At 39.9% G+C, this 26,654-nt stretch overlaps 1 protein-coding gene across 7 annotated transcripts in view; it reads right to left on the bottom strand.

The window, feature by feature from the left end:
• Positions 1–26,654, bottom strand: part of DOCK8 (dedicator of cytokinesis 8) — a 266,032-nt gene that overhangs the window by 179,316 nt on the left and 60,062 nt on the right. Inside the window, exon 2 of one of the 7 annotated variants that reach the window (XM_060410912.1) lies at positions 399–8,884. The exons of the other annotated variants lie outside the window; for them this stretch is intronic. The gene's annotated coding sequence lies outside the window, so the exon portion shown is untranslated. The remainder of the gene's footprint in view (positions 1–398; positions 8,885–26,654) is intronic. 7 annotated transcript variants of the gene reach the window in all.

Below are 26,654 nucleotides of genomic sequence, written 5' to 3'. Positions count from 1 at the left end.
GTGTGTGAGAGAGAGAGAGAGAGAGAGAGAGAGAGAGTGAGTGAGTGTTCTAGAGAGACAAGAGTGAATGAAGCCAAGAATTTAGCATGATAACCTATAATGGAGGAATATGTTCAGATTTTAATCTACAGTGCTCAACAGGCTGATTTTCATTACAAATTCAACAGTCACCAATTTCTAAAAAAAATCAAGAGGCTAGACTATTATCCAAAACAAAAGGCCCATCTTTCACAAACAACACTGCATCTTGTTTTTCGCACAGGGACCCAAACCAGTAGAGCAATCACTTATTTGCTTATTTAAGAAGGTGACCATAGTCACGAAGGGTGGAGAGAACTACGCAAAGGTCCTTTTCCGTGACTGAGTTGACTTTTCACACATAAGACTGACAAACTGACCCTGTGACTTCTGCTTCCAGGTCCTCCCCCACAAGGCTTCTCAAATAATGAGTTTTCGTTTTCTGGCCGTTCTGAAGTCCTTCCTGTCATAGACCAGAGAGGTCTACCTGAATATCTGAAAACCTTCATGAAAGAAAGTGGCATCGTGAGAGAATTATACAATGGTGGGAGGGACAGGTTCTTGCTTTCATTTTGTCCAACAAAAGCCCAATAATTTTTTCATCATGCCATCACAACGTGCTTGCTCCCCGACGCTACATAAACAGCTGGTGTTCCTGTTGCAATCCTCCACATCAGAGCTATACAACGGATCTTGTTCCCTGACACATCAAGCCTGCCCCAATCTTATTTCCTGTCTCTACAAAAGGCAATTAAACCTGTCCCCTCAAAACTGTCAAATAAGGAGATGAACTGTTTGTCCTGAAAATTATAACAGTGAACTTTCCCACACGGAAAGGAACTGCTTCTTGTTCACTTAAAGAACTTCCAAATAAAATAGTTCTGGAGAGGCCTTGCTGCTGCTGCTGCTAAGTCACTTCAGCCATGTCCGACTCTGTGCGACCCCATAGATGGCAGCCTACCAGGCTCCCCCATCCCTGGGATTCTCCAGGCAAGAACACTGGAGTGGGTTGCCATTTCCTTCTCCAATGCATGAAAATGAAAAGTGAAAGTGAAGTCGCTCAGTCGTGCCCTATGCACATTTAAGCTAGCAAAAATAAGCTGGGGTAATAATATTATATGTTGGTCAAGCTATGGGAAAACCCCTGTGGGTTCTGTATTGGTTCAGTGTCTCTGGAAGATAATACTGCAATAGGAGACAAGAGCTCTAGAACTTGTTACTCTTTCATCTAACCCATCTCACCTGGGGAACATACTCCCTGGACTTCATACAAAACTACAATTTGAACAAAAATGAGCATAAGAACTCTGTATATGATAGCAAATAATTGAAAATAACCAACATTATTGGGGAGAACATTAGGGTGAACACTGACTACATAACAGGATAAAATACATGAAATGTTATTTGACCATTTAAATATTTGTATAGAAATGTGCATAAAGAAATAAGGTACAAGTAAAAGGTAACATGAGGAACTGAATACAAATATTCAACAACATGTGTATAAATAAATATCCCACAATGTTCAGAAAACTTTTTCGTAGTTATACAAAAGGAGTTTAATAACTACCCCAATTCAGCTTTTTCTCCTGTAAAGTTGCTTAAGGTCATCATTAAAAAAAAAAAAGAGTATGCACATATAAAGTGCCATGCAGGCTTAGATGCACTACTGGGTTTTTTTTAAAAAAAAGTACGTAAACATTAGCTATTATGTTTACTAATATGGAACAAAAAATCAGATAACCCAACCAAGGAAAGAGCTCATACAGGTATGGTGTCCATCCAGGTATTGTGTGGGGGTTTTATTCCTCTGCATTTGAGACTCAGATCAAATTCAGTATGTCTAAGATAATTTTTAGGATGCTAGATTTATATCATATTTCCTTGATGAGCTAAGATACCTTTCTTCTAATAACTTGAACTGTTTTATAAATATTATCTTCTTTATTTGCACAAATATCAGTCAACACCACTGCTCTAGGGTCAGAATGGTGAAATCGAGTGGGTAGCAAAGCCGCATGTTTTTATTCTCAGACTCTTAGACCCCCACCCCAGTCCTGAAGCAGCATGTCTCCTGGTGTGGCCTGGAAAAATAAACTTTTAATCAGGAACTTCAGATGATTTTTATGTGCCAGAAAGCCTAAGATTCACTGATGTGCAAGCCTATGAGAGAGTGGCTGGTTGATTCATTAATTCGTAAAACACTGAGGGTATCCACAGTGCCAGACTCTCTGTCAAGTGCTAGGGAGTGAAGTCCAAGAAGATACCGTTGCTGCTCCTGGAAGTCCAGTAGATGGGAGGGGGGAGGGCAGATGGATAACTGAATAATTATAATTCAATATGATAAGCATATTGTGCAGGAATCTGCACAGTGCTTTGTGAGCAAAGAAGAGAGTTACTAATTCAGCCTTGGAATACTTAGGAATGCTTCCTGTTCCAGGAAAAGGAAACTTTGGGACCATATTTTGAGGAAAAAAAAGAAGTCAGTAGGAAGAGGACTGATGGGGGAAAAAAACAATGCATTTCAAGCATTTTTAACATTTTTTAACATTTCATGACATTAGGTTTCTATACTCCTACTTCAAGTATTTTAACCACTGGGTTACCCTATTTTTCTTAATAAGAGGCATAGCTAGAAGAGCAAAGAAAAAGATTCTGAACTCAGTGACTTGGTCCTGAGCTTTGCCATTTGCCAGCTGTTCTGTATTTAAGTACATCAGTTAACCAAGCTGGGTCTTCGTTTCATTACATGGAAAATGAAGGGGCTGGGCTATATGATCTCCTGGGCACCTTTCCAGCTCTAACTGGCAAAGATGCCTAAGACTTTCCAAGCGGAACAATGAGCACTGTCATCTACATCAGCAGCTGTGCTAGGAAACTGAACAGCTCCAGAAGGCTTCTCTCTGGCTTTCATACCAAAAGGAAAATTCTTTCACTCTACGCCTGTACGGCCAGCAGCCAAAATGGTTGGAAGGATTTTTATAACTGATGAAAAAAAACACAACCTTGTCTATAAGTATTTAAAGAGGTTTAGGATTTTCCTGAATCTGACATGTTTTAAACAACAGTGAAAGGACTGGAATAAAGAAAAACAAACATATAATTTACTCTGAGTTTACATATAGTTACTCTTCAGTTCAGCTCAGTTCAGTTCAGTCGCTCAGTCTTGTCCAACTCTTTGCGACCCCATGGACTGCAGCACACCAGGCCTCCCTGTCCATCACCAACTCCCGGAGTTTACTCAAACTCATGTCCATTGAGTCGGTGATGCCATCTAGCCATCTCATCATCTGTTGTCCCTTTCTCCTCCTGCCCCCAATCCCTCCCAGCATCAGGGTCTTTTCCAATGAGTCAGTTCTTCACATCAGGTGGCCTAAGTATTGGAGTTTCAGCTTCAGCATCAGTCCTTGCAATGAATATTCAGGACTGATTTCCCTTAGGATGGACTGGTTGGATCTCCTTGCTGTCCAAAGGACTCTCAAGAGTCTTCTCCAACACCACAGTTCAAAAGCATCAATTCTTCAGTCTCAGCTTTCTTTATACTCCAACTCTCACATCCATGTGTGACTACTGTAAAAAAAATAGCTTTGACTAGATGGACCTTTCTGGGTAAAGTAATCTCTCTGCTTTTCAATATGCTGTTTAGGTTGGTCATAACTTTTCTTCCAAGGAGTAAGCGTCTTTTAATTTCATGGCTGCAGTCACCATCTGCAGGGGTTTTGGAGCCCAAAAAGATAAAGTCTGTCACTGTTTCTACTGTTTCCCATCTATTTCCCATGAGGTGATGGGACCAGATACCATGATCTTCGTTTTCTGAATGTTGAGCTTTAAGCCAACTTTTTCACTCTCCTCTTTCACTTTCATCAAGAGGCTCTTTAGTTCCTCACTTTCTGCCATAGGGTGGTACCATCTGCATATCTGAGGTTACTGATATTTCTCCCAGCAATCCTGATTCCAGCTTGTGCTTCATCCAGTCTGGCATTTTGCATGATGTACTCTGCATATAAGTTAAATAAGGAGGGTGACAATATACAGCCTTGACATATTACTTTCCCTATTTGGAACCAGTCTGTTGTTCCATATCCAGTTCTAACTGTTGCTTCCTGACCTGCATACAGATTCATCAGGAGGCAGGACAGGTAGTCTGGTATTCCTATCTCTTTAAGAATTTTCCATAGTTTGTTGTGATCCACATAGTCAAAGGCTTTGGCATAGTCAATAAAGCAGAAATAGATGTTTTTCTGGAACTCTCTTGCTTTTTTCATGATCCAACGGATGTTCGCAACTTGATCTCTGGTTCCTCTGTCTTTTCTAAATCCAGCTTGAAATCTGGAAGTTCACAGTTCACGTATTCCTGAAGCCTGGCTTGGAGAATTTTGAGCATTACTTTGCTAGAATATGAGACGAGTGCAGTTGTGAGGTAGTTTGAACATTCTTTCGCATCGGAATGAAAACTGACTGTCCAAAGGACAGTCCTGTGGCTTTTCCAGACCTGTGGTGGCCACTACTGAGTTTTCCAAATTTGCTGGCATATTGAGTGCACCACTTTCACAGCATCATCTTTTAGGATTTGAAATAGTTCAACTGGAATTCCATCAACTCCACTAGCTTTCCTGGTAGTGATGCTTCCTAAGGCCCATTTGACTTTCCATTCCAGGATGTCTGGCTCTAGGTGAGTGATCACACCATTGTGATTATCTGGGTCATGAAGATCTTTTTTGTATAGTTTGTCTATATATTCTTGCCACCTCTTCTTACTATCTTCTGCTTCTGTTAGGTCCATACCATTTCTGTCCTTCATTGTTCCCATCTTTGCATGAAAAGTTCCCTTGGTATCTCTAATTTTCTTGAAGAGATCTCTAGTCTTTCCCATTATATTGTTTTCCTCTATTTCTTTGCATTGATCACTGAGGAAGGCTTTCTTATCTCTCCTTGCTATTCTTTGGAACTCTGCATTCAAATGGAATTATCTTTCCTTTTCTCCTTTGCCTTTAGCTTCTCTTTTTTTCATAGCTGTTTGTTAAGGCCTCCTCAGACAACCATTTTGCCTTTTTGCATTTCTTTTTTTGGGGGGATAGTCTTGATCCCTGCCTCCTGTACAATGTCATGAACCTCTGTCCATAGTTCTTCAGGCACTCTGTCAGATCTAATCCCTTGAATCTATTTGTTACTTCCACTGTACAGTCATAAGGGACTTGATTTAGGTCCCTCACCCAAGGTAAGAGAAACCCAAGTAAGATGGTAGGTATTGCAAGAGGGCATCAGAGGGCAGACACACTGAAACCATACTCACAGAAAACTAGGCAATCTAATCACACTAGGACCACAGGCTTGTCTAACTCAATGAAACTAAGCCATGCCCATGGGGCAACCCAAGACAGGTGGGTCATGGTGGAGAGGTCTGACAGAATGTGGTCCACTGGAGAAGGGAATGGCAAACCACTTCAGTATTCTTGCCTTGAGAACCCCATGAACAGTATGAAAAGGCAAAATGATAGGATACTGAAAGAGCAACTCCCCAGGTCAGTAGGTGCCCAATATGCTACCAGAGAAGAGTGGAGAAATAATTCCAGAAAGAATGAAGGGATGGAGCCAAAGCAAAAACAATACCCGGCTGTGGATGTGACTGGTGATAGAAGCAAGGTCTGATGCTGTAAAGAGCAATACTTACTGCATAGGAACCTGGAATGTCAGGTCCATGAATCAAGGCAAATTGGAAGTGGTCAAACAAGAGATGGCAAGGGTGAACGTTGACATTCTAGGAATCAGTGAACTAAAATGGACTGGAATGGGTGAACTTAACTCAGATGACAATTATATCTACTACTGCGGGCAGGAATCCCTCAGAAGAAATGGAGTAGCCATCATGGTCAACAAAAGAGTCCGAAATGCAGTACTTGGATGCAATAGCAAAAATGACTGAATGATCTCTGTTCGTTTCCAAGGCAAACTATTCAATATCACGGTAATCCAAGTCTATGCCCCAACCAGTAACGCTGAAGAAGCTGAAGTGGAACGGTTCTATGAAGACCTACAAGAACTTTTAGAACTAACACCCAAAAAAGAGGTCCTTTTCATTATAGGGGACTGGAGTGCAAAAGTAGGAAGTCAAGAAACACTGGAGTACAGGCAAATCTGGCCATGGAATGCGGAATGAAGCAGGGCAAAGACTAACAGAGTTTCGCCAAGAGAATGCACTGGTCATAGCAAACACCCTCTTCCAACAACACAAGAGAAGGCTCTACACATGGACATCACCAGATGGTCAACACCAAAATCAGATTAATTATATTCTTTGCAGCCAAAGATGGAGAAGCTCTATACAGTCAACAAAAACAAGACCAGGAGCTGACTGTGGCTCAGATCATGAACTCCTTAATGCCAAATTCAGACTTAAATTGAAGAAAGTAGGGAAAACCACTAGACCATTCAGATATGACCTAAATCAAATCCCTTATGATTATACAATGGAAGTGAGAAATTGATTTAAGGGACTAGATCTGATAGATAGAGTGCCTCATGAACTATGGAATGAGGTTCGTGACATTCTACAGGAGACAGGGATCAAGACCATCCCCGTGGAAAAGAAATGAAAAAAAGCAAAATGGCTGTCTGGGGAAGTCTTACAAATAGCTGTGAAAAGAAGAGAAGCGAAAAGCCAAGGAGAAAAGGAAAGATGTAAACATCTGAATGCAGAGTTCCAAAGAATAGCAAGGAGAGATAAGAAAGCCTTCCTCAGTGATCAATGCAAAGAAATAGAGGAAAAGAACAGAATGGGAAAGACTAGAGATCTCTTCAAGAAAATTAGAGATACCAAGGGAACATTTAATGCAAAGATGGGCTCGATAAAGAACAGAAATGGTATGGACCTAACAGAAGCAGAAGATATAAAGAAGAGGTGGCAAGAATACACAGTGGAACTGTACAAAAAAGATCTCCATGACCTGGATAATCACAATGGTGTGGTCACTCACCTCAAGCCAGACATCCTGGAATGTGAAGTCAAGTGGGCCTTAGGAAGCATCACTACCAGGAAAGCTAGTGGAGTTGATGGAATTCCAGTGGAGCAATTTCAAATTCTGAAAGATGATGCTGTGAAAGTACTGCACTCAATATGCCAGCAAGTTTGGAAAACTCAGCAGTGGCCACAGGATGGGAAAAGGTCAGTTTTCATTCCAATCCCAAAGAAAGGCAATGCCAAAGAATACTCAAACTACCACACAACTGCACTCATCTCACATACTAGTAAAGTAATGCTCAAAATTCTCCAAGCCAGGCTTCAGCAATACATGAACCATGAACTTCCTGATCTTCAAGCTGGTTTTGGAAAAGGCAGAGGAACCGGAGATCAAATGGCCAACATCCGCTGGATCACGGAAAAAGCAAGAGAGTTCCAGAAAAACATCTATTTCTGCTTTATTGACTAAGCCAAAGCCTTTGACTGTGTGGATCACAATAAACTGTGGAAAATTCTGAAAGAGATGGGAATACAGACCACCTGACCTGCCTCTTGAGAAATCTGTATGCAGGTCAGGAAGCAACAGTTACACTGGACATGGAACAACAGACTGGTTCCTAATAGGAAAAGGAGTACGTCAAGGCTGTATATTGTCACCCTGCTTATTTAACTTCTATGCAGAGTACATCATGAGAAACTTTGGACTGGAAGAAACACAAGCTGGAATGAAGATTGCTGGGAGAAATACCAATAACCTCAGATATGCAGATGACACCACACTTATGGTAGAAAGTGAAGAGGAACTAAAAAGCCTCTGGATTAAAGTGAAAGAGGAGAGTGAAAAAGTTGGCTTAAAGCTGAACATTCAGAAAATGAAGATCATGGCATCCAGTCTCATCACTTCATGGGTAATAGATGGGGAAACAGTAGAAACAGTGTCAGACTTTATTTTGGGGGGCTCCAAAATCCCTGCAGATGGTGACTGCACCCATGAAATTAAAAGACGCTTACTCCTTGGAAGAAAAGTTATGACCAACCTAGATAGCATATTCAAAAGCAGAGACATTACTTTGCCGACTAAGGTCCGTCTAGTCAAGGCTATGGTTTTTCCAGTGGTCATGTATGGATGTGAGAGTTAGACTGTGAAGAAGGCTGAGCGCTGAAGAATTGATGCTTTTGAACTGTGGTGTTGGAGAAGACTCTTGAGAGTCCCTTAGACTGCAAGGAGATCCAACCAGTCCATTCTGAAGGAGACCAGCCCTGGGATTTCTTTGGAAGGAATGATGCTAAAGCTGAAACTCCAGTGCTTTGGCCACCTCATGCGAAGAGTTGACTCATTGGAAAAGACTCTGATGGTGGGAGGGATTGGGGGCAGGAGGAGAAGGGGACGACAGAGGATGAGATGGCTGGATGGCATCACTGACTCGATGGACGCGAGTCTGAGTGAACTCCGGGAGTTGGTGATGATGGACAGGGAGGCCTGGCGTGCTCTGATTCATGGGGTCGCAAAGAGTCGGACATGACTGAGTGACTGGACTGAACTGAACTGAACTGATTCCCACTAGGAATCAAGGCCTAGTGGTTTTCCCTACTTTCTTCAATTTAAGTCTGAATTTGACAATAAAGAGTTCATGATCTGAGCCATAGTCAGCTCCCATGACTGTATAGAGCAGCAACACTGTTTGGTTGCAAAGAATATAATCAGTCTGATTTTGGTATTGATCATCTGGTGATGTCCATGTGTAGAGTCTTCTCTTATGTTGTTGGAAGAGGGTGTTTGCTATGACCAGTGCATTCTCTTGGCAAAACTCTGTTAGCCTTTGCCTGCTTCATTCTGTACTCCAAGGCCAAATTTGCCCGTTACTCCAGGTATTTCTTCACTTCCTACTTTTGCTTTCCAGTCTCCTATAACAAAAAGGACATATTTTGGGGTGTTAGTTCTAGAAGGTCTTGTAGGTCTTCATAGAACCATTCAATTTCAGCTTCTTCAGCATTACTGTTCAGGGCATAGACTTGGATTACTGTGATACTGAATGGTTTGCCTTGGAAATGAACGGAGACCATTCTGTCATTTTTGTGATTGCATCCAAGAACTGCATTTCAACTCTTTTGTTGACTATAACGGCTACTCCATTTCTTCTAAGGGATTTTTGCCCACAATAGTAGATATAATTGTCATCGGAGTTAAATTCACCCATTCCAGTCCATTTTAGTTCACTGATTCCTAAAATGTCGATGTTCACTCTGCCATCTCCTGTTTGACTACTTGCAATCTGCCTCGATTCATGGACCTAACATTCCAGGTTCCTATGCAATATTGCTCTTTACAGCATAGGACTTTACTTCCATCACCAGTCACATCCACAACTGGGTGTTGTTTTTGCTTTGGCTCCATTCCTTCATTCTTTCTGGAGTTATTTCTCTACTGATCTCCAGTAGGATATTGAGCACCTACTGACCTTGGGAGTTCATTTTTCAGTGTCCTATCTTTTTGCCTTTTCGTACTGTTCATATGGTTCTCAAGGTAAGAATACTGAAGTGGTTTGCCATTCCCTTCTCCAGTGGACCACCAGAACTCTCCAACATGACCCATCCATCTTGGGTGGTCCTACAAGGCATGGCTCATAGTTTCATTGAGTTAGACAAGGCTATGGTCCATGTGATCAGACTGGTTAGTTTTCTATGACTGTGGTTTTTAGTCAGTCTGCCCTCTGTTGGAGAAGGATAAGAGGCTTATGGAAGCTTCCTGATGGGAGAGACTGACTGAGGGAGAAACTGGGTCTTGTTCTGATGGGCAGGGCCATGCTCAGTAAATCTTTAATCCAATTTTCTGTTGAAGGGCGGGGCTGTGTTCCCTCCTTGTTATTTACCTGAGGCCAAACTATGGTGGAGGTAATGAAGATAATGGTGACCTCCTTCAAAAGGTCCCATCATGCACTGCCACACTCAGTGCCCCCGACCCTGCAGCAGGGCACCGCTGACCCACACTTATGCTTGAGACTCCCAGACACTCACGGACAAGTCTGGGTCAGTCTCTTGTGTGGTCACCGCTCCTTTCTCCTGGGTCTAGTGCACACAAGGTTCTGTTTGTGCTCTCACAGTGTCTGTTTCCTCAGTCCTGTGTAAGTTCTGGCGGCTCTGTGGTGGGTTAATGGCGACCTCCTCCAAGAGGGCTACTGCAGGTCTACTGCACCCAGAGCCTCTGCCCCCACAGCAGTCCATTGCTGACTCATACCTCCTCAGGAGATGCCCACAGTTCTGTCCCAGTCTCCGGGTTCTGGTGGGCACAAGGTCTATTTGAGCCCTCTAGGTGTCTCTCCCGAGTATGGAGTTTGATTCTAAATGCAATTTTGCCCCTCCTACCATATTGGTGGGGCTTCTCCTTTGCCCTTGGATGTGGGATATCTCCATAGTTACTCTGAATAACTAACAACTAACCCTGAAACACTCAACAACTACAAAGTGTAAAGTACACAGCTGGTAATAAATAATAATTAGAGACATCAGTGGGTGGCATATATATAGATGTAGCCACAATCACAGAGTATAATTAAACCTTGCTGAAGAGCCATTTTGCAGGACTGGAAATGATTTACACCAAATAAATGGTGAAAGAATGTCCTTCCCTAAACTTCCTGAATTATAAGGTTAGGGCACTATCATATAAAAACAATAATAAAGCTTTTAAAATTTATTGTATGTATGTAGAAAAACTAGCTCTAAATGATGTAAATAACACATAGCTGGATCACAGTTCAGGGCATGGCTAAGGTCTGATAGCACTAAGCTGGCACAGAGCGAGAAATTCCCGGAACTGACCCTACAAAAATCATCTAAGGCTTTTTCTGAGATGTATCCTCAGATACTTTCAGTGAAGTATACCTTTAAATTTGAAAGGTTACAAAATTAATTTTTGTAACAAATTTTATATGTATATAATATATAATGTTATAACATATATAATATATAGATAGATATATTCTATATTACATATCTATTAATAATATTATATATTATTTATATCTATGTATACATCTATCTCCATCCTTGCATATATATAAATGCATACAGTTTGAATAATGAATTCATCAGAAGTTCATCATTCTGAGGCTTTAAAATAAATATTTCAAGCTTTAGAGTTTCTCATATTTTCCCCCTCTTCTCATAAACAGACATGCCATAAATGTACAACTTCTGCAAAGATGATTCAACAGGTGGAAACAGGACTACAAAGAGAAGTCTGCCCCTATTAACAAGTTGTGGAACTTATGTGTCTTCTCACAGGGGAGTCCCACATCCCTTTCACTCGGAAAATTCCTCTGAATACAGAAGAATATTTATTAGATGACTAGTGTTTGGGGATTCCTGCAGCAAGCCTAAAGAAGGATACTCAATGTTTTCAGTGATTCTCCAAAGGATCCCCTCCCCCTAGTCCCCAGATATCACCTTGTAAGTTAGTTTCTCTCCTGCATTAACACTACCTACTAGTGAGGCAGTATAGTCACCGAAAAAAACACCTGTAAATACTGAGTGTTTTTTATTTGTAACTGTTTGCTAAAAGGGCGGTGTTCCCCAGAAAAATGTGCTGAGATATAAAGAAACAGATCTAACACAGGTAAATTTAAGTTCTCAAAGAGGAAAGACATAACAGGAGCAGAAGTAATATTTAAAGAAATATTGTTGAGAAAGATAACCAAGACATGGATTTGTAAAGCTCTACAAACTTCCATCACAGCAATACAGAGAAAATTAAACCATCATAGTAAAAGCTGAAAATCAAACAGAAGTTGTAAATACTCTTAAAAACATTTAGGGAAAAGACATGTTACCTCTGAAGTGTAATAATAAGACTAATAACTGACTTATCAACTGAAAAAGTAAAGTCCAAAACCAATCTTTAAGGTGTTGAAAGACGACAACTACCAAAATAGAATTTTCTACCCAGTGAAAATATTCTTATAAATAAAGGATAAAGACTTCATCAGATAAACAAAAACTGAGAGAATTTATTACCAACAGAGTCATACTCAAAGAAATAGTAAAGAGAGTTCTTCAGACAGAAGGAAAGTGGTCCCAGCTGGAGGCACAGAAGTGCTGAAAACAACGAAATGCATCAAAAGGGTAAATAAGTGAGTAAATCTAAATGATACAATAAAACAAAATGACAATAATATGGAATTTTAAATACACATAGAATTAAAATATATAGCAATTACACAAAATGGGGTTCATACGTTCTAAGGTTCTTGCACAGTCTGCAAAATGATTAAAATATTAATATTAGAATTTTAATAAGTCATGTATGTAGTGTTGTGATCCTATGGAAACAAGAGACTGGGTTAAAAAATAGAAAAAAAAAAACACAGTAGGAGTTTAGATTTAAACTCAAGTAAAGACTTGAACATAGGACCTGAAACCATAAAGCTCCTGAAGAAAACATCGTAATAAGCTCTGAGACATAGGTCTTGGTGATGGCTTTTTGAATCTGACTCCAAGTGCAAAAGCAACAAAAGCAAAAATAAACAAGTAGAGCTACATCAAAACAAAAAACTTCTGCACAACAAAGGAAACAATCAACAAAATGAAAAGGCAACTTGATGGGAGAAATGGAAGAAAATATTTGCAAATCATATATACGATAAGGGGTTAATATTAAAAAATATATAAATAACTCAAACAACTCAACAACAACAAAAACAAATAATCTGATTTTTAAACGGACAGAAGATCTGAATAGATGTTTTTCCAAAAAAGACAGGTACATGAAAAGGTGTTCAACATCCTTAATCATCAGGGAAATGCATATCAACCACAATGAGACAACACCTCACAATAATTAGAATGGCTATAATCAAAAAGGCAAAAATAAGAAGCATTGGTGAGGATGCGGAGAAAAGGGAACCCTTGTGTACACTGGTAGTGGGAAATTCATGCAGCTATTGTGGAAAACAGTATGGCGTTTCCTTAAAAAGTTAAAACTAGAGGTGCTATGTGATCCAGCAATTCTACTTCTGGGTATTCATCCAAAGAAAACGAAAACACTAATCCCAAAGGATAAGTAAATGCCATTTTCACCACAGCATTATTTACAACAGCCAAGATGCGGACACAACTAAGATTCTATCAATGGATAAATGATTAACGAAATTACACACATACACACACACACAGGAATATTATTCAGCCATAAAAAAAGAATGAAATCTTGCCATTTGTGACAACATGGATAGACTTCAAAGGCCTTATGCTAGATGAAATAACTCAGAAAGAAAGACAAATACCACAGGATCTAAAACAAGCAAAAACTCCATCACAACCAAGTTCATAGAGAATACAAAACAGATTAGTGGTTGACAATGGGTGTGGGGATGGAAGAAATGGGTGAAGCAGGTCAAAGAACAGGACAAAAGAACAGGACATCATACCCAGTTTCAAAGAATAGCAATATAAAAGGGACATCTACTTTAGAATTTTACCTAGGATTCATCTTGCTTATTTCTGAAAACCAGGAAAGAAACTGAAAACTGTAATGATTTATAACATAGTGAGACTTTTATGTATAATGATCTCACTTACTCCTCAAAATGACCTAGGGAAATAAGTAGAATAGCTTAATTATTTTAAGATCCATCTATGTTATAGTGTGTATTAATAGTTCCTTCCCCTTTATTATAGAGAAATATTTCATTTGCATAACTATACCACAATTTGTTTATCCACTTGTTGATGGATATTTGAGTTATTTCCAGATTTTGGCTATTACAAAGCTGTGGAAGTCTTTATATGGACATATGCTTACATTTCTCTTGGGTAAATGCCTAGATGAACTGTTTACAAAGTAGTAGGAAAAAGTTATGCAAAAATAGCCAAGAAAAAGCTTGTGCAGCTATAGTAGTTGTTCTTGTTGTTTAATTGCTAAGTTGTAGCTGACTCTTTTATGACCTCATCAACTGTAGCCAGCCAGGCTCCTCTGTCCATGGGATTTCCCAGGCAAGAATACTGGAGTGGGTTGCCATTTCCTTCTCCAGGGGATCTTCCCGACGTAGGAATAGAATCAATGTCTCCTGCGATTGCAGGCAGATTCTTTACCGACTGAGCTACCCAGGGAAGTCTGTAACTATAGTAACACCAGACAAAAAGAACTTAAGGGCTAGACACATAACTACAAAGAGGACATTTCCTAAATGATCAAGTATCAATTCATCAGAAAGATATAGCAATTCTAAATATATATATACAAAATAATAAAGGCTCAAAATGTTTATAGCAAGAACTGCAGAAGAGGAACAATATCAAATCCTCAATTATAGTGAAAAATTTTAACATACCTCATTCAGTAAATGATAGATTTTTTAAAATTAGGGATATATAGGATTTGAACATGATAAACAAACTTGATATGATTAACTTACATAGAAAACACAACTTCTAGTGACAAAGTACATATCCTTTCTGTGCACAGTGAACAGTTTACCAAAACTGACCATATAATGGGCCATAAAGCAAATCTTCACAAATTTCAAAAGTGAGAAATCATATATAGAGCAGGTAGTCTGACAGTGGTGTGGAATTAAAATAGAAGTCAACGAAAACATGCTAGTTTTGTAAAGTATTTTCTTATTCTTGCCAATGGCAGAATATTAACCATCATATTCTTTATGTTTGTGCACATAGGTTGAATAAATGGATTTTTAAAAACTGATTAAAAACTAAAAAAAGAAAAATCATATATAATATCTAGACATGGTAATAGTTATCAACTATTCCATTTTTAAGTATGTAATATTTTATTTTAAATATAAAAAGTATTAAAAAGAACACTGCAAAATATCTGCATCCTAGTTTTGTCTGCCAGTTATGCAGGTTCCCTCCCCACAGACAATCCATATACGTCTCTTGGGTACCTTTTGTGCACATGGAGTATATACACAATACATGCATATATGCTTTCCTTCATTTTCTGTACACAGTGAGAACAGAATACTTGAGATTCATCTATGTTCTAAAGTGTACCAATAGTTCATCCCTTTTTTGATGAAGCATTACATCAAATGGATATACTACAACCTGTTTATCCATTCACTGCTGCTGCTGCTGCTGCTGCTAAGTTGCTTCAGTTGTGTCCGACTCTGTGTGACCCCACAGACGGCAGCCCACCAGACTCCGCCGTCCCTGGGATTCTCCAGGCAAGAACACTGGAGTGGGTTGCCATTTCCTACTCTAATGCATGAAAGTGAAAAGTGAAAGGGAAGTCGCTCAGTCATGTCCGACTCCTAGCAACCCCATGGACTGCAGCCCACCAGGCCCCTCCGTCCATGGGATTTTCCAGGCAAGAGTACTAAGAGTGGGGTGCCATTGCCTTCTCCGTCCATTCACTAGTGATCAGCATTATGCTTTTCTCCCCTAATAGATAAGGACATAAGAATGCCCTCATTCTTTTTGCAGTTGTATATGTATTCTATTATACAGATGGGAAATGATTTCTCAACTAGTGTCTTTTATGTTGTTTATAATTTTTTAAAATTGAGATACAACTGACATATAAAATTATATTAGTTTCAGGTATATAACATAATGATTCAGTGTTTATAAATATTGTGAAGTGATTGCCACAATAAGTCTAGGTAACATTTGTTACCGTATATAGTTACACAATCTTTTTCTTATGGTGAGAACTTTTAAGATCTTTTCTCCTATCAACTTTTAAATATGCAACACAGTATTATTAACTATAGTCACTATACTATGCATTACATCCCCATGACTTATTTATTTTAAAACTGGAAGTCTGTACCTTTTGACTCCCTTCACCAATTTTGCTCACTCCCCACCCTCTGCCTCTGGTAATTACCAATCTGTTTTCTGTATCTATGAGTTTGTTTTTTTTTTGTTTTTGTTTTTTGTTTGTTTGTTTTTTATGAGTTTGTTTTGTTTAGGTTCTACATATAGATAAGATCTGGCTCCCCTGGTAACTCAGTAAATAATCTACCTGCAATGCAGGAGACCCTGATTTGATTCCTAGGCCAGGAAGATCCCCTGGAGAAGGAAATGGCAACCCCCTCCAGTATTCTTGCCTGGGAAATCCCATAGACAGAGGAGGCTGGTAGATTACCGTCCATGGTGCTGCAAAAGAGCTGAACATGATTTAGAGACTAAACTCCCAAAGGTGAGATCGTATGGTATTTTTTTTTTTCCTCTGACTTATTTCACTTAACATAATGCCTTCCAGATCCATCTGTGTAGTTAGTCACAAATGGCAGCATGTAAAAAATTTTTTGAGGGACTTCCATACTGTGTTCCAAATTGGCTGTACCAATTTACATCCTGTGTTGTTCCAATACTTTTGCCAGCACAAATGATGCTCAATAAATTGCACATTTGTTAATTTATACGTTTATATGTATATCTCTGGAATAAAGTCCTACAAGTGGAACTGCTGGGTCAAAGGATTTGTGTTTGTCCTTCGTAGTATTTTACCAATACTTGAGCCAGCAATGTAAGAATATACAAAATGGTTTCATCAAATTTAAGAGCTAATGAACGAATTGGCTATTCTGCCTATGGTTATCTGTAACTATCCTGTAGAGTCAAGATCTGTTTGCATTATTAAACAAAACCAAGATCTTCACTGAGGAGCTTTTCTGCCTTTTGTGGGCAGGAAGCTGTCATCTAATGAAGTTAATCCCTTCATTTACAGGACAACTGTAAAATTCAGGGCTGTAAGGTTGATTACCTCCCATTAGACTGAAGATCTGGTCTAGATATACTGAGATTGTGGTCTCAATGAAAAGGACTCAAAGTGAAGGTCAAGTTGGCAGCTGGATAATCAGTCTGATGCAGAACTATGAGAGGTCAGGTGGTAGATCTAAATTTGGTCAGGTTTGAGCTAGGGGTTGTGTTCCCAGTAGGGGTGAGAGCCCTATACCTCGCCACCTATGGTTTCTCACTCATTTCCCTAGCAACCCATCACACAGATGGCTGTATGTAGTACCTGCAATGATGTGGTCAGAAACTGCAGTCCTAGAGCAAAGCCATACAACTTTGCTAGAGAGCAACTGAACCAACTTCTATTTGAGTCCTCTTTAGGGAGTCTACTCAGAGAAAACCCAGGTCACAAGAGCTCCCAATAAGCCAGTCATAAAGGATTCTCAAAGCAGTGTCTGAACACAGAACTACTTATGGAACAAAATTTTGCAAACTCATGAAATAAAAATAGGTATGTTTCTAAATGATGAGAAAAATGTCCTAATTATTAGGACTGTGGAAAGATGACACAGCTTTTTAGTGAGAACGGAAAAACCCTGCTACTATTTATAAGTGTTTACATTATGCCTGGCCCTACATTGAGCACTGATTCATACCATCCCACTGAATCCACACATCAACACTCTAAACTGAGTTTATCTTCACAAATTTAACAAATGCAAAACTCAGGGCTCGAAATGTCTGGGAGTCAGGATTTGAACCCAAGGCTGTCTGACTCCACAGACTGTGCTCTTAGTCACTATGATTATATAAGCTTAAAAAAACAATGTATTCAAAGTTAAGTGCACTATTTAAAAATATACAGAAGAAAAACCACTAGAAGGAAATACTACTCACAGTTGTAGTAGAGAGGCAGGATAATAAAAGTTTTACCCCCTCATTTTCTTTTCTTTTTCCAAATTGTTTATTCTGTGGTTGCCATAATCTTGTAACAAATCATGTACACACACACACACACACACACACACACACACACACACACACACATATTTTTAACCTCCCATGTGTCAACTTTCTGAGTACTTTAATTCTTTTGCTGAGACACACAGGAATGAGCCTAAATATCTTAAGAGTCTCTTGAGGGCCCCCTTAATCATTATTTTGTTTCTGAGCCTCTTGCAATTTATAAATAAAACTGTGTCAGTATATTTTGAGCCCTTGTATCCACTCCTGATCATCTGGATTCAATTAATCTTTTTGGGTGCTGTTAAAAGCACCTCATTCTCCACTCTGATCTGTGATTTACCTAAGTCATTTGTTCCAGCTCCTTCAGTAAGACCCTGACTGCCCTCTGGACTCTGCTACCCATGTAACTGCAACTGTGAAGTACATACGCCTTTTACTGTGAAATAAAATGGGGTGATTTTAACACCTCTCTTTTTTGTGAGTCGCCCACACTAAGTGGAATTTAGCTTAATTTATTGAGGTGACTGAGAAAACTTTGGTTTACCCTTGAACACAGCCTCAACCTATGCCACACAAATGGACTGTAACACTGGTTGTATCTTCTTGCGTGCCCTATATCACAATGGTTCTCAAAGTGTGATCCCCCGAACAAAAACAACATTGCTCTGGAATCCATTAGAAACGCACCTTCTTGGGCCTCACTCCAGGCCCGTGCTGTGCTTAGTCACTCAGTTGCGTCCAACTCTTTGCAACCCCATAGACTGTAGCCCACCAGGCTCCTCTGTCTGTGGGGATTCTCCAGGCAAGAATACTGGAGTGGGTAGCCTATCTCTTCTATAGGGGATCTTCCTGACCCAGGAATCAAACTGGGGCCTCCTGCATTGCAGGTGGATTCTTTCCCAGCTGAGCTACCAGGGAAGCCCCCACTCCAGGCCTACTGAACACTAAACTCTGCGGTGGGGTCCAGCAGTCTGTGTTTTAACAAGCTCTCCAGGTGATTCTGACTGCTCTCATGTCTGAGGATCTCAGGTCTATGGTAGCAGACAAATCCCAGCTCTACCTGCTAGCTTCCCCTCAGACTCTGGACTTGGCCATCTGATCACCCTTCTTCACGCTTCCCAGGTGGCTCTAGTGGTAAAGAACCTGTCTGCCAATGCTGGAGACGTAAGAGACATGGCTTTGATCCCTGGGTGGGGAAGATCCTCTGGAGGAGGGCATGGCAACCCACTCCAGTATTCTTGCCTGGAGAATTCCATGGACAGAGGAGCCTGGTGCACTAGTCAACGCAAAGGGTCAGACATGAATGAAGCAACTTAGCATGCACCCACCCTTCCTTGGTCTATCTACCTCTGTCTAGCTGGTCAATTTGAAGATCAAGATTCTGCCAGACATTCACTTAATGATGCTTAAATACCTACACGGTCAGATTTAACTAAAATATGCCACTTTATACAAACTGTTCTTGCACCCCAAAATAACCACCTCTCCCAGTCCCTTCTTCCTCTGAGCCAAACCATCTGCTCAAAATTTATTTTAGATTGGAGGAATGGAACAGTCCTCCTTAAACCAAAGAAACTACACTGTTCCTAAGTTATTAAGCTATTAAGAGTGAATTATTGTTTACATTAGGAAAAAGCCCTGAAGTGAAGGGCAATGGAGAAAGGGAAAGATTCTGGAGAAAGAGCAAGGTGAGAAGAGATGCAAAATGAAGAAAATGTCTTGGTTGAAAAGAATAGAAAGGAAAGATGAGGTGTAAGCCCAGAAGTCTGACACTGATTTATTCTTTCAGCAAATATTTGTTGAGCACCTACTGTTCAAGGTTCTACAGAGAGGAAAACAGATAAAACTCCCTGCTGTTAGGAAGCTGACTTTTGAAAATTTTTATTCCTTTTTTAACTGAAGGATAATTGCTTTATGGAATTTTGTTGGTTTCTGACAAATATCAACATGAATCAGCCACAGGTATACTTATGTCCCTTCCCTCTTGAAATTCCCTCCCATCTCCCTCTCCATCCCACCCCTGTAGGTTGTTACAGAGCCCCTGTTTGAGTTCCCTGAGTCATACAGCAAATTCCCATTGGCTATCTATTTTACATATGGTTATGTAAGTTTCCATGTTACTCCATACATCTCACCCTCTCCTTCCTCCCCCCGCCCAGGTCTGTAAGCCTGTTCTGTATGTCTGTGTCTCCATTGCTGCCCTGCAAATAATTTCATCAGTACTATCTTTCTAGATTCAATATATATGCATTAGTATACAATATTTTTCTTTCTATTTCTGACTTTCTTCACTCTGTGTAATAAGTTCTAGGTTCATCCACCTCGTTAGAACTGACTCAAATGCATTCCTTTTTATGGCTGAGTAATATTCCATTGTATATATGTACCACAGCTTCTTTATCCATTCATCTGTTGATGGACATCTAGGTTGGGAACGTAACATTTGAATGTGCAGTGATGTCTGAGCTTCTGCACCATTAGTGGGTCCCAAGCATTTCCCCATTCAGTGATTTTTCAGCTCATGTTTCCACTAGGTTCATGACAGTAGGTGTCTGAGACAAGGCAATCTTTAGATGCCTTTGTGGGAGGGGAAGAGATGGCCAAAGTGAGGGGAAATTGTTTCAAAAGGGAAGGTAATCAGACTCCTTTCAACTAAGTAAATTCAAACTTAGCCACTTAGAGAGCAAAGGAGGCTTCTAAATTTTATTTCTAAGTTCCTAGTATCACATACATTCTACAAATCCAAATCTGTCCTCATAATACCTCTTCCCATGTCCAGAAAAGGACACTGAAATAGAGAAGAATTGGGTGACCGATGCAGAGGCTGTTCAGACTTAAAAAGCCAAGTCTTCCTCTCCCAGTTTTTTTTCTTCCTCGCCAAATGGGCATATTTACATTCACTTAGCTTTAGCACTCATCCTGTTCCAGAAGCAAGGCCCAGTCTTCTCCAATATCTTCCAGGAAACCACCATGTCTTTTATCACTTTTGCAAATATTCTTTCCTGCTGGTCTCAGAAAGAGACTCATTTTAGGGCTCTGTCCACTATTTGCATAAAAATCCTACAGCTATATTCTTAATAAAATTTCTATCCAGTTATAAAAATAAGTTCCTTTACGAACTTATGGTTGCCTGTACACACTGCTATATGTAAAACAGATAAACAGCAAGGACCTACTGTATAGCACATGGAATTCTGTTCCATGTTCTGTGGCAGCCTGGATGGGAAGGGAGTTTAGGAGAGGATAGATACATCTGTATGTATGGCTGAGTCCCTTTGCTGTTCAACTGAAACTATCACAACATTGTTAATCAGTTATACCCCAATACAAAATAAAAAGTTTAAGTAAAAAAAATAAGTTCCTTTATTAATCCCTTACTAAAATGTTGGGCATGTTAGTGTGAAATACACAGAAGTAAAAGTACCTTAAGTCACTTCCTAATAATTGTGAGCATACTCTGTGCACAAAACAGTTACTCAAGGTGATGGTTATTAGAGTAGTTGCTTTGTCAAAATTGCAAAGCCTGAGTTATGGACGAAGAAATATTTCAAGTCAAGAATACTGGCTAAAAATACTAGATCTAGCTCATCTAATTTTGGGGGAGGAGAGGTTTCTTTTTTCTTTTTTGGCTGTTCCATGTGGCATGTGGGATCTTAGTTCCCAACCAGGAACAGAATCCACTCCCCTTGCAGTAGAAGTGTGGAAGCCTAACCTCTGCACCGGCAGGGAACTCCTGGGAACAGGTTGCTTATGTGGTACTTCCCCCGTGTGCAACATTAGAAAAATGATACCGTACTTACTGAATGAAAGTGCAGCTAAAAACTTACACTACTGGGTATATTCTTAATACTGAGAAGTAAGAACAGACTAAAGAACATGCACAGTAAGGTTACAAGAACTTTTTTTAAAGAGACAGTGGTAAAAAGTAAGGATTGTATATAAAGAAATTTCTTTCTTCCTCCATTAATTGATGATTCTTTCTTATTACTCATTTTATTTATTTTTTTTATTTTTTTAATTTTAAAATCTTTAATTCTTACATGTGTTCCCAAACATGACCCCCCCTCCCACCTCCCTCCCCACAACATCTCTCTGGGTCATCCCCATGCACCAGCCCCAAGCATGCTGCACCCTACGTGAGACATGGACTGGCGATTCAATTCTTACATGATAGTATACATGTTAGAATTCCCATTCTCCCAAATCATCCCACCCTCTCCCTCTCCCTCTGAGTCCAAAAGTCCATTATACACATCTGTGTCTTTTTTCCTGTCTTGCATACAGGGTCGTCATTGCCATCTTCCTAAATTCCATATATATGTGTTAGTATATTGTATTGGTGTTTTTCTTTCTGGCTTACTTCACTCTGTATAATTGGCTCCAGTTTCATCCATCTCATCAGAACTGATTCAAATGAATTCTTTTTAACGGCTGAGTAATACTCCATTGTGTATATGTACCACAGCTTTCTTATCCATTCATCTGCTGATGGACATCTAGGTTGTTTCCATGTCCTGGCTATTATAAACAGTGCTGCGATGAACATTGGGGTACATGTGTCTCTTTCAATTCTGGTTTCGTCGGTGTGTATGCCCAGCAGTGGGATTGCTGGGTCATAAGGTAGTTCTATTTGCAATTTTTTAAGGAATCTCCACACTGTTCTCCATAGTGGCTGTACTAGTTTGCATTCCCACCAATAGTGTAGGAGGGTTCCCTTTTCTCCACACCCTCTCCAGCATTTATTGCTTGCAGATTTTTGGATCGCAGCCATTCTGACTGGTGTGAAGTGGTACCTCATTGTGGTTTTGATTTGCATTTCTCTAATAATGAGTGATGTTGAGCATCTTTTCATGTGTTTGTTAGCCATCCGTATGTCTTCTTTGGAGAAATGTCTATTTAGTTCTTTGGCCCATTTTTTGATTGGGTCGTTTATTTTCTGGAATTGAGCTGCAGAAGTTGCTTGTATATTTTTGAGATTAGTTGTTTGTCAGTTGCTTCATTTGCTATTATTTTCTCCCATTCAGAAGGCTGTCTTTTCACCTTGCTTATATTTTCCTTTGTTGTGCAGAAGCTTTTAATTTTAATTAGATCCCATTTGTTTATTTTTGCTTTTATTTCCAGAAATCTGGGAGGTGGATCATAGAGGATCCTGCTGTGATTTATGTCTGAGAGTGTTTTGCCTATATTCTCCTCTAGGAGTTTTATTTATTACTCATTTTAAAATCAAAACAGCCCAGAGTCTCAAAGTAATTTCAAAGGTGACCTTAATACATTCTGTTTAGATGCTTAGAAAATTAGGCAAAATACTTATAATTAGGCCCATATATGAACATTTCCTTTTATGTACTGAGTTTTTTTTCTTTTTAGAAAACTTTAATATGAAACCTCCTGATATTCAAGTTAATACCATAACAACAAGGATAACTTGACCAAATTTTGAACACCTCCTTTGCTATCTCTGTCCTATAATCCTTTTCCTTCCAGCTGTGAGTCTCAAATTTGAGTGTACATAAGAATCAGTCAGGAAACTGGTCAATAGTGTAGGTGTCTGGGCCTCACCTGTGTCAGAGCTGGCTAGAATCTGCACTTTCAACAGCCACAAAGGTTCCAGGGCTGTCCATCTAAGCACACTTGAGAACAAGCAATGACCTCAAAGCCAATGGGAAACCTAGCTGTTAAACCAACCTTAAAATCTCAGGTTATGATACCTATTTGGTGCTCACTTGGATGGAACTAGGAGGAGAATGTGTATCTATGCGGTCCAGTCTGTAATTTCCCACTTCTTCCAGCAGGGGAATGATTTATCCACAAGGCGGTAAAGTCAAGGTTCCCCAGATAATCTAAGTAAATATTTTCCCTCTCACTCTGTGTAAACAAGTTCAGGTGGTTTTAGGTTACAAAAGTTAAGAAGGAGAAAGGAGGAAAGGTGGAAAAGAAGAATTACAGGGCCTGCTTCAGAAGGCATTTACTCAGCTAATCCAGAATACTGTCTAGTAACCTAATAGTAAGAGTTTGGAATTATTCATTTTCTAGCCTCATACTTTCTGCAGAGTCCATGAGCATTTAGAAAGATGGTCTTGTTCAGAAATCGTAATCCATACCAAATGATGGAGTGGAACTGCATCTCTCAGTAAGATCTTGATGACCAAATTCTTCTCCAGTCATCTGTGTGCCCACCAAGGGTTTGAAGATTCTGCTCTGCATCTGCTTATTACATTAATAAGTATCTTACTGTTGATATCATGGATCCTATCAGACTGTTCTCCTACACAGCTTCTAGTGAAAAAGCACTTTCCTGAAAACAGCCTTACTTTTGACCTTCTACAAGGGAAAAACTCTTAGTTTTAGCTTCCTGCAGTTCTAGAACACTTTATGTTTTAAGAGCTTCTTGCATTTGAACACATCTCAAAATCCTGGCCACACCCAGCCTCTTTGCTCAAAGCATCAGTATGTACTTACAATTCCTAAAAGTGTTTGAATGCCTTTGTACCAGGTGACTGCACAAAATATACTAGGAGTAAGTTACAATATAGCAATTAAAAGGAATGAGATTTTGGAAACAAAAAACCTAAAACAAGTTTGTGACATGAAGCCCTCATACCTAGTGGAGGTACCACATGATGGGCACAGGGCCAAATTCATATACCCAATCCTGTGGCATCCCCTTTGGCCAAGGGCAATGTGTTTCCATAAGAAGGCTGCTGAACATGTCTCCACCTCTGATAGTATCTTATTTTGGCAAAACTTTTAGAGCTTTACTAGGCTCACCTTCCCCATCCAGAGCCTCACTGCCTATGAAGTAGGCAAGACCAGTCAACAACACTCAGGGAGGTAGTTAAGGGACAAGTCAGCAAAGAGCAAAGTTAAGCTACTGCCTAAAGCTAACAAGCCTTGCAAGAGGCAAAGTTCAATTCTCTTAATGCTCCAGAAAGTAGATTATGGTCTTTCTCTTCTTAAGAAAGTTGCTTTAAGGAGGCACAAGACAACAGGCAGACACCAGGGTGCTACGATTTAAAGGCGGCAAAAATCCCTGACCAACTGTAACTTGCTGTGCTTGTAATTTCTGCCACTCTAAAGCATTATAGGCAGTGTTTCACTGGGTTGAATTGATTAGTCGCTAGAGAGAATGATATGTAAGTGAAACCTACTATGGTGGCTCAGCGATAAAAAATCCGCCTGCAATGCAGGAGATGCAGGAGATGCTGGTGTGATTCCTGGGTCGGAAAGATCCCCTGGTGGAAGGCATGGCAACCCACTCCAGTATTCTTGCCTGGAGAATCCCATGGACAGAGAAGCTTGGCAGGCTACAGTCCATAGCGTTACACAGAGTTGGACACGACTGAAGTGACTTAGCACACACACACCAAACCTACTGTGATGTCAGGTCACTGTATCAGTTTAATCTATTTCCAGTCTCTCATACAGGGACGCTAGAGAAATGGAGCCAGACCATCCCATGGTTAGCTTAGGGGTCTGAGGGAGATAACGAGTCCCACAAAGCAACGGTGGGAATGGGTGTCCACTCTTCTTCCAGGAGGGACGGACAGTAGAGAAGGTATAATCAAGCTTTCAAGGCTAGTCTCAGACATGCATCTTAAACCTGTGTCTCAGGGACAGAACAAACATACTGTGCCTTGGGACACTCTAGGACCAACTTTGTCCATTTTCCAGTTTTCCTTAGCTTAGGAAATAACAAATTAGTTTAAATGCATGTTGCATGTTACTAGGAATAAAAGTCAACAATAAAACTTGTCCTAATTTTCCCAAGGAAGTCTACATAGGAATGGAATTTTTTAATAAAAAAAATTTAATAAGAAGTTTACCTTCAATATCCTCATGCTAACTTGCACAGTAATAATTTTCCAACAAGTGATAACCTTGATTCAAATCCTGCTTCATCACCTACTAATTGTGTGATCTTTGGCAAATTAGTTGACCTTGCTGAACACGGTGGTGTAGACAGAGGTACAGACACACACAAAGACGAGGCCAAAAGCAGTTGTAAAGCTGTAGAAGCCACAGGTGAGCAGAAGCCATGAAATGAAAAAAATTGTCAGTGGTTCTAGCAGAGGAGGAAGGAGGAACAGGTAGAGAAAAGGAGGAAAGAAGGACAAGAGTCCCAAACCTGTCAGGCTCTAAGAAATGCCACTGCAGGTTGTAGGAATTCAGCCCCTATTTGGCTCCATAGCTGGGTATCTTGTGCAGTGAGCAGCCTGAACAGCCTCATGTGGAGGTCCTAGGCCCATGCCTAATAGTAGGGGTTGGCACTAATCTAGGCAAACCTAAGATCACAGACCTATCTGGAGAAGTGAGGGACTACTTTGCTTCAGGCCATCATAGGAGTACACACCTAGTGTTACTAGATATCTGAATTTTCATATGAAATCTGCAGTTTGTAAATATTGGCTAGGGGGAAAAAAAGAACTTCCCGTGGGTATGCAGACCTAATGTGCTGGCTAAATAGTTTCCTGTTTTCCTTACTTTGTGTTGTATCCTTAAAGTAATTCACCATTAACAGGTATCCTGGTCCTTCACCATTACCAGAGGTAATTAGTATCATAATCCTTGTAACCTGGAGAAGCCTACAACTATTTTTGCTACAATTATAAGGCTAGCTCACAATTATTTGGTGCTTGCTGTTTGACAGGGACTGTTTTAATTAGCCCAGTTAATGCTCCAACAACCCTAGGAGGTAGGTATTATCTTCCCTTTACAAATTAGGAAACTGAGGCCAGCGAAGGCTAAGTAACTTGCATAAGATAATTGCTGTAAGGGTTAAATTTCTGGCATTTTCCTGTTCCAGCAGCTTAGCAATGGAAAGCCCAGCGTGTTTAGGCTTTCTGAAGAAGGGTTATTAAACTTTACCCTGACTACTGAAGAGAACAGGTTTTAGCTTGCCACTGAGACTTTGAACCCAGCTCCACTATCATTAATCCTTCCACAAGTAAGTAGTTTTGGAATATGTCCCAAACACAATTCAAATACCCATATTAGCAGTAGGTAA

The sequence above is a fragment of the Ovis aries genome, chromosome 2 (assembly GCF_016772045.2).
Source record: "Ovis aries strain OAR_USU_Benz2616 breed Rambouillet chromosome 2, ARS-UI_Ramb_v3.0, whole genome shotgun sequence".
Classification (NCBI taxonomy): Eukaryota; Metazoa; Chordata; class Mammalia; order Artiodactyla; family Bovidae; genus Ovis; species Ovis aries.
This window is presented reverse-complemented; position numbering and strand designations above follow the sequence as displayed.